This window comes from Ipomoea nil, unplaced genomic scaffold (assembly GCF_001879475.1).
Source record: "Ipomoea nil cultivar Tokyo-kokei standard unplaced genomic scaffold, Asagao_1.1 scaffold1617, whole genome shotgun sequence".
Classification (NCBI taxonomy): domain Eukaryota; kingdom Viridiplantae; phylum Streptophyta; class Magnoliopsida; order Solanales; family Convolvulaceae; genus Ipomoea; species Ipomoea nil.
In genome coordinates this window covers 1,260,132-1,277,471 of record NW_017618045.1, presented here as the reverse complement: position 1 = coordinate 1,277,471, position 17,340 = coordinate 1,260,132, and positions in this window count along the sequence as shown.

Below are 17,340 nucleotides of genomic sequence, written 5' to 3'. Positions count from 1 at the left end.
TATTTTTAATGTCGTGATTGATTCTCATTTACAAGAGTTGAGCAATAGATTTGATGATAAAGCAATGAAATTAATTATTCTCAGTTCATCGTTAGATCCAAAAAAAATGCGTATATTATTCAAAATTGATGACGTTTGTAAATTGGTAGAGAAGTTTTACCCTCAAATTATAGAGTTAAATATTTCCAGTTCATCATTATTCTCTCTCAAAGTATAATTAGTCTTCAAACTAACAAATTTTGTCTCCGTCCCTGCAAGAGAATCATCTGATTCTAGAAGCTTTCATATAAACACAAAATTTAAGTGTGCACGTGATGGGAAGGACATCCTATTCGTGATACATATGATATGTGCATGGAAGGATATCCTATTTCTTTACCGTATATATTTGATTCACAGAATAGGAATAAAAAATATTATCTATATCTATACTATATATAATAACAAAATCCTAAAATTTTAACTTCCCACTCAAATTTCTAAAAAATCTCTCTTCCTAATAAAATATATTGATTTTTACTTTCCCATTCGTACAATAATTCTGCGTTAAAATTCTATTCTAATATTATAAAATAGTGTAATACAATTCCTATTGTAATCAATCAATCTATCTATACTCTATACTATATATAATAACAAAATCCTGAAATTTTAACTTTCCGCCCAATTCCTAAAAAATCTCTTTTCCTAATAAAATATATTGATTTCTACTTTCCCATTCGTACAATAAATCTGCGTTAAAATTCTATTATATTATAAAATAGTGTAATACAATTCTTATTGTAATCAATCTATCTATCTATCTATCTATACTTCTATCTATCTATACTATATATAATAACAAAATCCTGAAATTTTAACTTCCCGCCCAATTCCTAAAAAATCTCTCTTCCTAATAAAATATATTGATTTCTACTTTCTCATTCGTACAATAATTCTACGTTAAAATTCAATTCTAATATTATAAAATAGTGTAATACAATTCCTATTCTAATCAATCAATCTATCTATACTATATATAATAACAAAATCCTGAAATTTTTCTACTTTACCATTTGTAAAATAATTCTGCGTTAAAATTCTATTCTAATATTATAAAATAATGTAATACAATTCCTATTCTAATCAATCAATCTATCTATCTATACTATATATATAATAACAAAATCCTGAAATTTTAAATTACCGCCCAATACCTAAAAAATCTCTGTCCTAATAAAATATATTGATTTCTACTTTCACATTCGTATAATAATTCTGCGTTAATATTCTATTCTAATAATATAAAATAGTGTAATACAATTCTAATCAATCAAGCTATCCTGTTCATATACTTTCTCAACCTACTGAAACACAAAGAGCCAATAACGCCTTCACTTAGGCTCGAACTCACAACCTTCCAAATGGAAGTCCAACCCGGGTACCATTATATATCTATACTATATATAATAACAAACAAAACCCTGATTCAAATACAACTTGTAAGATAATTGAATGATGGAAACTCCAAGAAAGCTCCAAGAATTGAAACGGTAACGGAAACTTTGTCCGATACCCTCTCACCAACGGCGACCCATCAGTCGCCGGAGGCACTTGGCACGCATGAACGTAGCTCGAAGAAACCCAAAAGAGGCAGAGACGAATCGCAATCCCTCACAACGCAGGGGATGCCAGACGACCCTCAAGATGTTACCCAAGACTTGCAGTTTGAACACGGCTTGAGATCCCCAGATTCAGGGCAATGGAAAACACCTTCTGATACTCCGACCCACACTTGGGCACAGAATGTAGAAGCCAACTCTCAGGCAGACGGCAAGAGCCCTGAAGACGAGGCTATGGGTGACGATAACTCCGAAAGTACCAACCCGGTCATTCCAATCTCTGAAGAAGAAAAAGAAAGAATTAGAAGACATTGGCGTCGCTCCCTCATCATCCGAGTTCTAGGAAAGAAGGTGGGCTACTCGTATCTGCTCAATCGCCTCCACAAGATGTGGAGACCGGAAGCCAATTTCGACCTCATTCCGCTGAATTACGAGTATTTTATCACCAGATTTGAGTCCTTAAGAGATTACGAATTCGCTAAGTTTGAAGGTCCATGGAGTATCCTAGATCACTACGTCGTCGTACAGGAATGGGAACCTAACTTCAGACCACGTGAAAACAAGATCGGCAAATTGCTTGCTTGGGTAAGGTTCCCTGACTTGCCGGTTGAATATTTCGAAGAAGAATTCTTGTCCAAGATTGCCAAGACAGTTGGCCGCCCCATCAAATTTGATACCACCACGAGCCTTGTCTCGAAAGGTAGTTTTGCTCGGGTCTGTGTTGAGCTAGATATTTCGAAACCATTACTTTCTAAATTCACTCTCCAAGACGAAGTATGGCCTATAGAGTACGAAGGACTACATCTCATCTGTTTCACCTGTGGCCGCTACGGCCATAGGCAAGACCAATGTGGCAAAAACAATGCCCAGACAGCCCAAGTTTCATCCGTAGACAATGCCAAGCAGAATCAAGATGGCCATATCCAACAAGAAACAACATATATCCCTCTGAGCCATTCTGAACATCCAAAACGGGATCTATCTGCGGATTATGGATCCTGGATGCTAGTGACAAGGAGAGACAGAAGAGGGCTGAGAAGAGGAAGTACTCGGCCAAATCCAAACAGACCTCCTTCACCCAACAATCCTGACAATCACGGCCTAGGCACACCATCCCGTTTTGCTTCATTGGCAATCCTGGAAAGTGAGGAGGCAGGAATTCCTAAGGAAGGTCCTCCTCCCATCCCGGATGCTCAGGACAATAACATCGCCTTGCCAAGAATCCGTACTGTTCAGCAGCCGGACAAAAATCCCGTAGCTAATCCTCAAATTCGAAGTCCTATAATTCGCAGGGAATCTCCCCTGGGTGATCAGTCCAACCGCCTTAATGTTGCCCAACGCGGAGCATATAGGGGCAGAGGTGGTAGAGGAGGAGCACCACGAAGAGCTGCTGCAGAATCTCAGCACACTGTTGTCCGAGGAACATCCAACGGCAAACAAATCACGAGTACGGTTGTGTACCAATGCGATGACCAGCAGATGTTCCCACCTTTGTTCGTCAATGAGCTGCAACCAAGAAATGATCCCCCCGACATCCCATCATCTTCATCTCGCCAATTTGAGCCCGGAGATGTGACTATGGTTGATAACGGCCTTATTGGCCCTGTGGTTGTTAACACCATGCACTCCTGAGTGCTTCTGCTTTGCTTTTTTTTTTTTTTTTTTTTTTTTTTTTTTTTTTAATGTTTTGCTTAATTTTGAATTGCCAAGGTGCGGCATCAAAATCCTTTCGCCGCACCCTTTTTCAGTTTATTCGATTACATAAACCATGTATTATTTGCCTTCTTGAACCCAAAGTTTCAGGTGTGCAAGCCAATAAAATTTATACCAGCTTGGGCTTTGATGAATGGATCAGAGTGGAAGCTGTAGGTTTCTCCGGAGGAATATGGGTCTTATGGAAGGCTTCTGTGAAACTGGAGGTCGTGGAAACTCACCCTCAGTTCATCTCCCTACAGGTGAATTCTGACCAGCCCAAATCTTGGATATTAACAATTGTCTATGGTAGCCCAAACTAGTATCTCCGGAGACTGCTCTTCACAGACCTCTCTTATCAACACCAAATCAACCAGAAACCATGGTTGATAGCCGGTGACTTCAACTCGGTCATATCCCAAGATGAGACAAACAATGTAGGACAGATGTCTATATCCAGATGTAGGGATTTCAACGAATGGATCTTCCGTGAAGGCCTTCTAGATCTAGGCTTCGTTGGTGGTAAATATACATGGATGAGGGGAGTAAACTCTTCATCGTTCAGGGCTGCCCGTCTTGATAGGGCCTTAGGTAATGTGGACTGGAAAATCGAATTCCCAGAAACCATAGTGGAGCATCTACCCTTTTTAAGTTCAGATCATGCACCTCTATTGATCAAACTGAAATCTCAGCCTAGCGTGCCAGGTAATAAACACTTTAGATTCAACTTTGCATGGTCCACACACCCCTCTTTTCAAGCTCTGGTGAGGCATGCTTGGAAGGAAAATCTGGTCTTGACAACCAACTTGAAGGTTGTGGCTTCTGCCTTGACGCACTGGAATAGAGACACATTCGGTAACATCTTCCACAGGAAAAATAAACTTACTGCAAGACTGGGAGGAATTCAACAGAGCATGAATAGTAATCCGAGGTCTGAGATTCTGAAACTAGAAAGGAAACTGAGGAAAGAACTTGAGGAAGTGTTATACCAAGAAGAGCTCCTCTGGTTTCAACGTTCGAGGGAAGAATGGATCACGTCAGGGGATCTTAACACTCGCTATTATCACGCTGCAACTGCTGCCAAGAAGAGTAATTCCACGTTTGATAAATTAAAAAATGATGAGGGTCTTTGGATCTTGGAAGAGGATCAAATCAATGAGCATGTAAGAAACTACTTCATCAAGCTGTTTGAAAATGAACCGTCTCACAGCGACACCGAATTGTTTAATGGCCATTTCCCAGACATCCCTGAATCAGATTGGCTCCCCATCTATGTGCCATTCACACTGGAAGAAATCAGATCAGCCATCTTTGACATGGCTCCGTGCAAGGCCCCGGGACCGGATGGCTTCACAACATGTTTCTTTCAGAAAGCCTGGCCCACTGTCGGATCTTCCCTACTGAACTTCGTTCGATCATTCTTCGATGAAGGCCGTCTCCCGGAGGGCTGCAACGATACCCTCATATCTCTAATCCCCAAAGTCCCAAATCCGGAAGCTATTACACAGTTCAGACCCATTGGTTTATGTAATGTTAGCTACAAACTAGTGACAAAAGTTATGGCCACAAGACTCAGCTCAATTTCAAAAAAATTGATTGGTCAACATCAAACGAGTTTTGTACCAGGGAGGGTAATCACAGATAATATCCTAGTCTATCAGGAAATCTTGCATTCCATAAAGTCCAAAAAAGGAACAATTGGCTGGCTCATCATGAAGGTTGATCTCGAGAAAGTGTATGATAGACTCTCCTGGGACTTCCTAGACAAAACTCTGCAGGAAATCGGCCTTAACCATCGATGGAGGAGGAATATCCGGGAATGCGTCTCGACATCTAGACTAGCCATCTTATGGAACGGAAAGCAACTAGAATGGTTCAAGCCGGGAAGGGGCATTCGACAAGGAGACCCGCTATCCCCTTTACTTTTTGTTTTGTGCATTGAGAAATTAAGTCATATAATCAATATGTATACCCGTTCAGGCCACTGGAAAGGAATCAAAGTTTCTAGAAACGCACCTAACGTCACACATCTCTTTTTTGCAGATGACTTAATTTTGTTTGGAGAAGCTACAGCAGTTCAAGCACAACCAATGAGGACCTGCCTAGACCAGTTTTGCTCAAATTCTGGGCAGAAAGTTAGCTTCCAAAAGTCGTCCGTGCTTTTCTCCAAAAACACTGCCTTAGAGCTCCAACTCCAAATTACAGACATCCTGGGAATTTCGAAAGTTGAGAATTTAGGCAATTATCTTGGCATTCCATCAATCCATGGCAGGCTAAAAAGTGATTCATTCGCGGGCTTAATCAATCGCATCCAGTCACGACTTGCGGGGTGGAAAGCTAAAACACTCTCCTTCGCCAGTAGACAAGTGTTAGCCCAATCAGTCCTTTCGGCCATCCCGTATTATACAATGCAGTCCACCCTTATACCGGCTGGAGTTCTGTCATTAATTGAGAAGCTAATAAGGAACTTCCTATGGGGAAGTAAACAGGGGGAGAGAAAATGTCATCTAGTCAATTGGGAGGTCGTCATTAGAAGGAAATCTGCTGGAAGATTGGGTATCCGTAAGCTTGAGCCAATGAATCGAGCCTTCCTCGCGAAGTTGGGGTGGAGGATCCTACAGAATGAAGATTGCCTTTGGATTCAACTGTTCAAGGCAAAATATGCGATCTCATCTTCAGACTTAGCCTCTTGGCGACCCAAAACCAATATGTCTAACGCTTGGAGGGGTATTCTGAAAGCCCTACCCATCTTTATGGAAGGCACAAGAAAGCATGTAAGGAATGGTAAAGACACTAGCTTTTGGTTGGATAAGTGGCTATCTGATACACCACTCATAGAGATTGCAAATGGACCGATACCAACATCGGAAATAAACAGAACCGTGGCTTCTTACTGGTCTGCGGAAAGGGGCTAGGATTGGGATCAGCTGAACGATACATTATCAGAAGATAGCCGCAACAGACTGGCTGCCTACATCATTCACGATGATCCGAATGCATTGGACTCTCTCGGCTGGAGCAAAGAAGTATTAGGTATCTACACAGTGAGCTCTGCTTATGACATTGCTATAAACGCCCCAACCTTGGTAGAAGCTGCTAAAATGGAATAATATCTGGAAACTCAAAGTCCCGAACCGTATACGTTCCTTCATCTGGCTGGTTGCTCACGGTAGGATTATGACCAACAGCCTGAGAGCAAGAAAAGGATTCACGACGTGTGATAAATGCTGGAAATGCGTTGATATGATAGAAGATATTGAACATGTGCTGTGCAATTGCCCAGTAGCTGAGGAACTCTGGAAAGCCATCATGCCTTCTGCTGCAAATAGCAATAATTCTGCTTCATTCTCGGTATGGCTTTGGAAAGGGATCGCAGAAGGTGGAAAATGCCCCGGAAGCTCAAGCTCTCTATTTGCATTAACTCTCTGGCGGATATGGAAATGGAGGAACGAAGCCGTCTTCAACAATAATATTCTTCCTATCAGCGTCAAAATCTCACACATTAGGCATCAGTTCGAAGAGATGGACAAAGCCTTTACTAGAGCTCAGAGTCCGATCTCCCGTAATGGACAGCCCGTATGGCAGAACACTGGCTGGTCTAAACCACAGGATGGATTTGTCAAAGTCAACGTGGATGGCTCAGTGTGCCTCAACACGTTCAAAGCAAACTGTGGTGGTGTCATTCGCGATAGCAACGGCACCTGGATCCAAGGCTACACTTACAACATTGGCAAGTGCTCCCCCATGGAAGCCGAGGCCTGGGCAGTACTTAAGGGAATACAGATAGCGGCTTCGAAGGGCTTTAGGAAGATAATATTAGAGTGCGATGCTAAAGAAGTTGCCAACTATATCAACAATGTCAGAACCCCGTCCATAGTAGCCCATAATATTCTGGAAGCCTGCAAGAAGGAGCTACATTGCTTTGAGGATTGGCGCCTGGATACCATTTATCGTGAACAAAATCAGGTAGCTGACATGTTGGCCTCCATTGCTCGGCGATACACCAACGACATTCGAATTCTGGACGCCCCTCCGACTGAAGTCCTAGGCCTATTAGAAGATGATCTAGTTGGAATTGCCTCTTGGCGTTTTGTAAATAACAACTCCTAAAACCTCTCTGTTTTCTGGGTATCCCCCTCCTTATTATATAAAAAAACAAACAAAATCCTGAAATTTTAACTTCTCGCCCAATACCTAAAAAAACTCTCTTCCTAATAAAATATATTGATTTCTACTTTCTCATTCGTACAATAATTCTGCGTTAAAATTCAATTCTAATATTATAAAATAGTGTAATACAATTTCTATTCTAATCAATTAATCTATGCTATATATAATAACAAAATCCTGAAATTTTAACTTCCAGCCCAATTCCTAAAAAATCTCTATTTCTAATAAAATATATTGATTTCTACTTTCCCATTCGTACAATAATTCTGCGTTAAAATTCTATTCTAATATTATAAAATAGTGTAATACAATTCCTATTGTAATCAATCAATCTATCTATCTATCTATCTATACTATATATAATAACAAAATCCTGAAATTTTAACTTCCCGCCCAATTCCTAAAAAATCTCTCTTCCTAATAAAATATATTGATTTCTACTTTCCCATTCGTACAATAATTCTGCGTTAAAATTCTATTCTAATATTATAAAGGGAAAATGACACTTTTTATCCCTGAGTTATATACTTATAGCACTTTCCCCCCCTCAATTATTTAGGTAAGCACATTAGCCCCCTCAATTATCTAAAAGTGGTGTTTTTTTCCCCTGATATATTAAATTGACATTTATACCCTTAAAGTAAACATTTTATTTATTTTACTACTCCAACAAATTATTGCGTATACATAGGGATGACCACGGTTCAGTTTGAATTGAACCGGATACTAAAGCAATCAAATTAATAGTTTTCAGTTATAATTCAGATTTAGAATCCAATATTTAAATGTCAATTTATTAAAATTATGTATCAAAAAAATTGAATCTTGAACCGTGAACCGGTGGTTCCGGATCCGATTCGCGATTTTGAACCGTCTTTGTTTTAAAATTTTGGTTTTTATTTTAAAATAGTCTAAATTCAACAATAAATGTATTTTATTTTTCAGTTCGGAACATGAACCGTCCGTTCCGGTTCACGATTTTAATAAACTCTAAATATCGAATTTCGATTCTAAATTGTAATTGGAATATTTCGGTTTGGTTGCTATAGTGTTTGTTTGGTTTGAATCAAATTATGGTCATAATTTGTTGGGGAAAAAAATAAATTAAATATTTAGTTTAAGGGTAAATATGTCCATTTAACATTTCAGGGGGAAAAACAGCCACTTTAATAATTTAGAGGGAAAAAATGTTATAAGTATATAACTCAGGGGGTAAAGTGCCATTTTCCTATTATAAAATAGTGTAATACTTTTTTTTTGAAAGTTACTGGCTCTATTACATTGTAGTATCTGTTCATATACTTTCTCAACCTACTGAAACACAAAGAACCAATAACGCCTCCACTGAGGCTTGAACTCATAATCTTCCAATTGGAAGTCCAACCCTGATACCATTAGACCACGTAGTCCTGGTATAAAATAGTGTAATACAATTCCTATTATAATCAATCAATCTATCTATCTATACTATATATAATAACAAAATCCTGAAATTTTAACTTCCCGCCCAATTCCTAAAAAATCTTTCTTCCTAATAAAATATATTGATTTCTACTTTCCCATTAATACAATAATTCTGCGTTAAAATTCTATTTTAATCTATCTATATTCTATCTATATAATATAAAAGTAAAATCTTCCAAACAAATTTTCCCCCCAAAACTTTTGTAGTAAAGTTTATTTGGTAAGTAAATGTCAAATGAAAATTAAATAAATCTATTAATTGTTATATTACATAATTGGTAATATTATGTATGGTATTATATTCTATAATATAATTGAAAATATTATTGTTCAAATATAATAAAAACCATACAAATTTTCCCCCAAAACTTAGCGGCATTTATATAATATCCTAATTTTCTAATTTAATTAATTATCAAAATATTGAAATTATATATTATATATTATTCATTTATGTGTAGACATACTTATTACTGTATATAAAGTAAATTAGGTAAATATATTCTTCAAATATAAATTAAGTATCTATATATAATTTTTTGGTAAGCAAATGTAAAATTGTAACTCTAATTTTAATTGGTAATTGGTAATTGGTAATATAATAAAAACCATAAATGTTACCCTTAATCATATCTAAACACCTATATATACATCACATTCTCTTCAATACAAACAGTACCAAGTTACGAAGAACCTAAGGGAATATTCTCTGCAACTTCATAGCAATGGTGTAGAGAACAGGGACCTTCAAGAAGAGGAGGAACAAGACCCATATTCTCTGCGTATCCAGAAGAGCTATTGCACTACACCTACACATTTGGTAAATCTCTGTATCCTTTTTCAACTCTTTTTTTTTTTTTTTTTTTTTAATAAAGAATAGAAAATCATATATACCATTGGTGAAATTTAAAATCTATCTACATATATTATATAAACTATGATTATATTGATCATATATATCATCTGATCTTCTTCATCATTAATCTGGACGAGTTTGCTCAACCCATTAAAAGGTATTTCTCTAATACCTTATCTCAATCCATTAAAAGTTGTTTATTATTGGATTCTGGGCAAGATTAAGTAATGCACTATTCATAGTGATAGAAAAAAAAATTGACCATCTGATTATTAGTGGACTCTGAGCAACTAGATCTGCAGGTCATTTGCATGAGAGGGGACATCATTGAATGAGTTTGGACTATTAATATTTTTTTTCCTGATGTGACGGTCCTTCCAGCACCAATAGGAGTAACACAAGGATTTGGAGCCATGGCAATGTGTTGAGGATCGTGAGTAGTGCTCCTTGACAAAAGCCTAAAGCAACAACATATGAATATGATAGAGATTTAATTATTTTAATTTTTTTTGATAAAGATTATTCTCTAACCAAACAATTAGTAATATTTACGATTTATTGAACCAACCTTCATATTTTTGGTCAAATGAGTACACATGATGGAATATATGTTCATTGCACGGAATCTTAATATTCATTGAGTTTCCAAATCGTATATTGCATAAGAATTATTTTACCATAATATGAATTGTAACCAATTTAATAAATCTAAATATTAACAAGTATGTATGGTAATTTTATGTATGTTAATATTATTTCATATGGACGTAATACTATAATATGATTTATAACCAATTTAAGAAATCTATATTGATAACCAATTCAAGTATGTATGGTAATTGTATGCATGGTATTAAAAATAATAATTACGTATGGTATTATATATAGTAATATTAGGTATGATATTATGTAATACATAGTATTAATTAGGTTGTACATTTATTCTTTTCATATTCTCATATGGACGTAAATCCATAATATGGTATATAACCAATAACCAATATGGTATATATATATATATATATATATATATATAAAATTTTTCACTCCTTTTATAAAATAATAATTCAATAAAAGTTTTATATAAGTAAATAATCTGTAATATTTATCTTAAGTATAATTTGTCAAATTAATCAATTTTAATTTGATAATGATTATTTTCTAACCAAACAATTGGTAATATTTATGATTTATTGAACCAATTCATATATGTTTTTTATCATCCAGACTAATTTTAATGGTCAAATTAATAATAAATTTTATTAGTTATTAATTAGCATAATATTAATTTATTATGCATAATTACTGTATAAAAATAAATTACCGTTCAAATGAGTACACAATATGATATACATGTTCATTGCACGAAATCTTAATATTAATTGAGTTGTCAAATCGTATATTGCATAAGAATTATTCTTACCTTACTATATACAATTACAAATTTATTCCGAAATTCTGAAAATTAAATAAGTTAGAAATCTAATTTTAAGTATGTGTTTCCTGTTTTTTCATTTTTAATTTATACAACTAATTTATTAATTTATATACATAATTTTTTGCTACTTTTAATATAATAATTCACTACATTTTTTTCAGTAAGTAATTCCTCTAAGCAAATAATCCGTAATATTCCCTGATATACTTTACACAATTTAATTATTTTTTATTTTTATAATTTCTAATCTATTAAATAATATATATATATATATTATATATATATATATATTATATATATATATATATATATATATATATATATATAATTTAATATAGATATAATTAGATAAAGCTTATTTTTTGACCAAACAATTGGTAATATTTACGATTTATTGAACAAATTTGTAAATGAGTCAATCTATACTATGATTAAAAACAAAATCCTATTTACTTGATTTTTCACCCAAACAATAGTAAATAGTAAAGGTAAATTTTAAAAAAAGAATGGAAAAAAAGAATATAAATATTTCACAATAATATTCTACATCATCCGTTAAAAATGGAATGGAAATTAGGTAAACTGAAAAAATAACTGAATATTAATAATTGACTGAAAATTAAAAATGGAAAAAAGAACATAAATTAGGTTAATTGAAAAAAGGAAATAAATATTTATAATTGACTAAAAATAAAAAATGATCCATAATTGACTAAAATGAAAAAGGAAAATGGTCAAATTATTACATTTTAATTTTTTACAATAATATTACACAATATAGTACATCAAACCATAATTATGTCATAAATCTTTCACAATTTTAAAAATGGAACAGAAATATTTCAATAATAATATTTTACATCATCAAGTAAACGTAAATTAAAAATGAAAAGGAAATATTTAAATAACAATATTCTACATCATCAATAATAAAGCCATATTCTATCAATAATAAAGTTTAATTAAAAATGCAATGAAAATTAAAAATGAAACAGAAATATTTTAATAATAATATTCTACATCATCAATTAAAAATGGAACGAAAATTGGGTAAAATATCACTACATCTGATATTCTAATTGACCAATTGACTGAAAATAAAAAAGAATAATTGGCTGAAAATGAATATGATATTACTAATTAACTGAAAATATAAAATGAAATGAATATTAATAGTTGACTGCAAATAAAAAATGATCTATAATTAACTAATATGAAAAAAATAAATGGTTAGATCATTGCATTTTAATTAAAAATTGATGGAAACTAAAATTTGACGGAAATATTTCAACAATAATATTCTACATCATAGATAATAAAGACATATTTTAAACAATAATAAAGTTAAATTAAAAATGCAACGGAAATATTTCAATAATAATATTATACATAATCAATTAACACTCGAACGAAAATTATGTAAAAATATCATTGCATATGATATTCTAATTGACTAATTGATTAAAAATAAAAAAGAATAATTGGCTGAAAATGAATATGATATTACAAACTTACTTAAAATATAAAAAAATCTAATTGACTAATATTCTACAATTATATATTTTCACTCGAGTCACCCATCATGATGGACTAAAGGTGTTAGCTATAGACGATGATGGACAAGATTGTGTTGCTACTACCAATGTCGAAAGATGTTTCAATAATGTGTACATACAATCGTTGATATTTTTTTAAATGACAAATTTGCTATATATCTAGACAAAAAGATATATATCTTCCATACAAATGAATTAAGATAGTAATTCATTCCTATAACTGAGTTGCTTGAGAATGAGCACATTTGACTAATTTATAAAAAAAAATAAATTACTAAACAATGATAAATAAAATCTCCAAAATTACAGCACCGTATGCGTACATCTACACATTAGCTATTAATTTGAGCAATTATTTGCTCAAATTTAAGCAATGATAACATCAAAACACATAGATAATCCAAACCATATGTTCAATTGCACTATATAATATTTGATGTTCTAATTTAAATAATTATATATTGATCCAAATATTCTTAATATATTACAACAAATCCATTCTGTGCATCGAACGGGTGAAAAATACTATTATTCTAATAATTTTTCTTTCCTTCTTTGGTGTAATTACTATGCTAATGTATTTAAATATTGAAAGAGAATTCTATAAAAAGGATCCTTAACTCACTAAAATTCTATATTATTCTTAAAAACTAAACCCCCATTTCTTACTTACCCGCCCAAACAATAAAAAAAAATACCAATTAATGATACTAATAATAATTAGTAAAAAAGTTAGTAGTAAAATAGAAAAAAAGATCCTTAATTCACAAAAAATAAAACAGGAAACGGGATTCACTAATTAATTAAAACTAACAATAATCAGTAAAAAAAAGATCCTTAATTCACTAAAAATGAAAATATAAACGGAATTTACTGATTATGACTAATAATAATTGGTAAAAAAAAAATGAGTCTTAATTCAATGAAAATGGAAAAAAGAAACGTAAGGGTGTTAAAAAAAAAAGTCATAATAAGGATAACAGTAAAAAAAGAAAATTCTACCAAAAATTAGAATAATAAAAAAAGTTTCTTAATTCACGAGAAATAGAAAAGGAAATGAAATTCACTGATTAATTAATAGTAATAATAATTAGTCAGAAAATAAGCAGTAAAATATGAAGAAAAAAAAAGATCCTTACTTCACTAAAAATGAAAAAATAAACGAAATTTACTGATTAATACTAATAATAATCAGTAAAATTGAAAATAAAAAAGGATTCTTAATTCAATGAAAATGAAAGATTTTTTTTAAAAAAGGGGTCATAATAAAAATAACAGTAAAAACAATCCTACAAAAAAAATTGAAAAAAAAAGATTCATAATTTACGAAAAATAGAAAATGAAATGAAATTCACTGAATAATTAATACTAATAATAATCAGTAAAATTAAAAGTTAACATTAAAATAGAAAAATATAAAAGGATCCTTAATTCACTAAAAATAGAAAAAGAAACGAAAGTCACTGCTTAATACTAATAATAATAAGTTAAATAGGTAAATATAAAAAGATTCTCAATCTATACCATTATTAAAAAGAAAATCCTTCTTCCTTACTTTCACACCCAAACAATAGAAAAAGAAAAAAAATCTATAATATAATTAAAAACAAAATTCTATTTACTTGATTTATCGCCCAAACAATAGTAAATAGTAAAGGTAAATTAAAAAAAAATGATGAAAAAAAAAGAACAAAAATATTTCACAATAATATTCTATATTATCAATTAAAAATGGAATGAAAATTAAGTAAATAAATAAATATCTGTTCAAACATATTTTCTCAACCAACACCTTCACTAAGGCTTGATCTCATGACTTCCCACATAAAAGAGGTCACTACATGCCATCTAAGCACAAGGTGCTTAACAACAAACATTAGATTAATTGAAAAAGGAAATGAATATTAACAATTGTTTAAAAATAAGAAAAGATTCATAATTGACTAAAATATAAAAAAAATGGTCAGATCATTAAATTTTAATTTTTCACAATAATATTACACAGTATAATACATCAAATTACAAGTATGTCACAAATTTTACACAATTTTAAACAATATAATGGAAATATTTTAATAATAATATTCTACACTATCAAGTAAAGGTAAATTAAAAATAAAAAGGAAATACTTCAATAATAATATTCTACATCATCAATACTAAAGACATATTTTAAACAATAGTAAAGGTAAATTAAAAATGTAGCGAAAATTAAAAAATGAAATGGAAATATTTCAATAATAATATTCTAAATCATCAATTAAAAATGAAACGAAAATTTGATAAAAATATCATTGCATTTGATATTTTAGTTCGCTAATTGATTAATTGACTAAAAATAAAAAAGAAGTAATTGGATGAAAATAAATATGATATTACTAATGGATTGAAAATTTAAAAGGAAATGAATATTAATAATTGACTGCTAATAAAAAATTATTCATAAATGACTAATATGAAAAAAATAAATGGTTAGACCATTGCATTTTAATTAAAATGGAAGGGAAACTAAAATTGAACGCCAATATTTCAATAATAATATTCTACATCATAAATAGTAAATGCATATTTTAAACAATAGTAAAGGTAAATTACAAATGGAACAAAAATATTTCAATAATAATATTATACATCCTCAATTAAAAATGGAACACAAATTAGGTAAAAATATCACTCCATGTAATATTCTAATGGACTAAAAATACAAAAGAATAATTGACTGAAAATGAATATGATATTACTAATTTATTTAAAATATAAAAGGATCGCTAATTGACTAATATTATACCATTATATATTTTCACCGAGTCACCCATCCTGATCAATTGAAGGTGTTAGCTCTAGACGATGATGGACAAGATTGTGTTGCTACTACCAATGTCGTCTACAAAGAGGTTTCAACAATGTGTAAATAAAATCGTTGATATTATATTTTTTAAATGACAAAATTGCTATATGTATAGACAAAAAAAAATATCCTCCATACAAATGAATTAAGATAACAATTCATTTATATAACTGAGTTGCTAGAAAACGAACACATTTGTATAATTTATAAAAAAAAAAAATACTAAACAATGATACAAAAAAATCTCCAAAGTTATAACACTACATGCATACATCTACACATTAGCTATTAATTTGAGCAATTATTTGCTTAAATTCATACAATGATAATATAAAAACACATAAATGATCCAACCCGTATATTCAATTGAACTATATAATATTTGATGTTCTAATTTAAATAATTATATATCGATCCAAATATTCTTAATATATTACAACAAATCTATTCCGTGCATCGCACGGGCGCAAATACTAGTATTATAAAATAGTGTAACATAATTCCTATTCTAATCTCTATATATACTATATATCAGTGTTGCAAAAATCACGCCGCTAGCCGTGACGATGAAGCCCGGAATCGGCCTCTTCCGCGGCCACCTCGCCGGGTGAACCGGCGATTAATTTTTTTTTTTTTTTAAAGTTGTAATGTGTCAAAACTTCGACACGGCATAACTTTTGACTCGGTTGTCCGTTTTGGACAAATGTTTTTTTGAAATCGCGTATTTTTTCGAGATTTATCCACCGCAAACTGTCGTAGGCGGTTTGGCCCACCAATTTCTAAAAAAAATGCTTCATTAAGTAGTTTCTAAGAAAAAACTATGAGAACATTATATTTTATTAATGAATTTTTAAAATTTTTTATTAATTGTCCCGTGCATTATTTAATAATCTTTCTTTATAATTTGTCAAATTATTTAATTATGATAAATTAAGGAATAATTAATTATGGTAATAGAAATTCTAGAAGAATATGTAATTATTGTTATATTATTATTGTAACTCACGGAATACAATACAAGAATATTTAATTATGGTTATATTATTATTGTGCCTCACGGCCATTATATACTAACAGAACTGGAAAAGAAACTAATAATAATAATAATAATAATAATAATATAAGTGGTAATAGTAATATCTAAAAGTAATTAAATGTTAATAATAATAGTAAGAATATTAACTTAAGAATTATAACATAGAATAAATCGTAATAATTAATAACTATAGTTTAGGATAAAATTTGAAATTGTCAGAAAAGATAAGCGAACTCTGGTGAAATTAACTCTTAAATAATTATATATCGATTTAAATATTCTTAATATATTACAATAATTTCATTCCGTGCATCGCACGGGTGAAAATACTAGTTTTATAAGAAATGTAATAGACAAAAAAAAAATATGAATTATATTATATTATTTGATTTTTTTTTTTATTACAAAGGAAAGGGTATACCCATACAAACTACGCCTACACAAAGGCTTGAAACCTAAACCTCCCACATAAGGGAGCAATCCGATACCAGTGGACCACAAGCCACTTGGTATATTATTTGATTTGATTTGATTCATATAAAGTATAGACTTAAAATATTATTTGATGTGTCAGATCTTGTTCACACGTATTCTACCATCCAGGAATAGGAGACTATGAGTAGTTATGTAGTGCATCCGTATGCACCATGCATGGTGCATACGGATGTAAAAACGACGT